The following is a 1,718-nucleotide window of genomic DNA, read 5'->3' as shown; positions in this document are numbered from 1 at the left end:
TCTAAGTTCAAAGAGACATGGAAATAACACACGTGGTTTGGATACAAGCTCTTAGCACTGTGCTTTTGCTTTTTCTCTTCCCTTCTTAAAAAATATTTCTTGGTTTATTTATTTCCTTTATCAAAAAGATACTAAGGCATTCACAAGTATGTAGGTTATCTGAAGGAGGCAGGCCCAAGAAGGAGCTGGGCTCGCAACAAGCAGCATAGCAGCCCGGTGAGGTCAGGAGATTGGTTACATACAGGGTGATGGAAATCCTGAAGCCAAATTTCTCACTGTCACGAAAGGAAGTACAAGTATAGAAAGGAGGAAAGTTAGAATAAACCCTGTGGTGTTGTACTAGAATCAGAAGAATCAGTGGGTACCCATGGTTTTCAATATAGTTAGAAAGAGAATAAATATAGAATATGTATATATGCATGTATGTACACACATATGCATATATATACACACATGTATATATGCATACATACATATATATACACATATAAACATACACTCGATCTTAGCCAAAAGGCCAAGAAGCGATGTATACACATATAAATATAAATGACTGATTCCCCAGGGTTGGGTCAGGCAAAGAACAAAGTGAGTCTGGAATATCTTTTTAATGACAGAAAGTAAGGAAATTATGGAGGAATGATGAAGACATGCCAAAAGTTCACATATATAAGGACTTCCAATGGCCAAACTTGGACATTTTGAGCATGAACAAATAGATAATAATACGGGAGTGCATTACAACATGTTGAATAAACTAGGAAGCCATGAGCCCACACTGATATAAATAAATGAATGAATAAATTAATGAGTTGAGAGACAAAGTCTTTTTTTTGGGGGGGGGGATAGGAAATCAAATATTGCATGTAGACGGAATGATAGTATTGGATAAATGCAATTTCCATCACAGTAATAATCAATTCAGGCAAAAAACATACCCAAAGGATGCCAAAACTTGTGGGCAAAAATTGGATGAGAAACAGCTTTTTACATAATCTCTTACATCTATGATATTCCCTCCACAAAATATATCATTGTGGCCTAAGCTTGAGGAAGCACTGGAAAACTAAATTGATGAAAAGTCCATAAAATGACTAGACTACAGTTTTAAGAATGTGAAGGTCATGGAGATTAGGGAAGGCTAAGGAACATTCCAGGTTAAAAGACTGGGACACTGATAACTGGCTCAGTTGATACTCCTTTTATGGACCTTCTGCTAATAAGGGATGTTGATGAGACAGTTAGCAAAACTTGAATGGGGCTCTGAGTCAAGAGGCTATGGGAAGTTCTTCTACTGTTTATGTAACTTTTCTGTAAGTTGAAACTGTCAAAATAAAATATTACCCAAATCTCTTTGCATAGTAGGTTCCCTGTAGCCAATAAAGAGATGATGAGAAGCAGGGAGAAGAGAGGGGACACTGTACCCGGGAGAGGCCATGAGGCATTTCCAGTATTGCTCACAGTATTGTCCAGCTAAGTCAATCTCTTGTGAGCAACCACTGTTTCACTGCAATGAGCGGTGATGGGCACTGGGGTTGGGGGAGGGTGGGTACAGAGACTTTCTAATTTCTGGCGATCGTGTTTTGCACAATCAGGTAAGAGAAATTTAGTGAGCATAGGCAAGAGAAGGAGGAGGGTAAGGGCACAGCGGTAAATGAACAGCATCTGAGAAAAGCTGTGACCCAGGCAGCTCATCAGCACACAGACCCCTGGTGAGC

The 1,718-nt window shown here is 39.3% G+C and overlaps 1 pseudogene; it reads right to left on the bottom strand.

The window, feature by feature from the left end:
- Positions 1–400: 400 nt before the first annotated feature.
- On the bottom strand, positions 401–529 carry LOC111561261 (annotated as a pseudogene).
- Between the last annotated feature and the right edge of the window lie 1,189 nt (positions 530–1,718).

Source organism: Felis catus, chromosome B3, assembly GCF_018350175.1.
Source record: "Felis catus isolate Fca126 chromosome B3, F.catus_Fca126_mat1.0, whole genome shotgun sequence".
Taxonomy (NCBI): Eukaryota; Metazoa; Chordata; class Mammalia; order Carnivora; family Felidae; genus Felis; species Felis catus.
The sequence above is the reverse complement of the archived record's forward strand: the minus strand, read 5'-3'. Positions and strand labels throughout refer to the sequence as shown.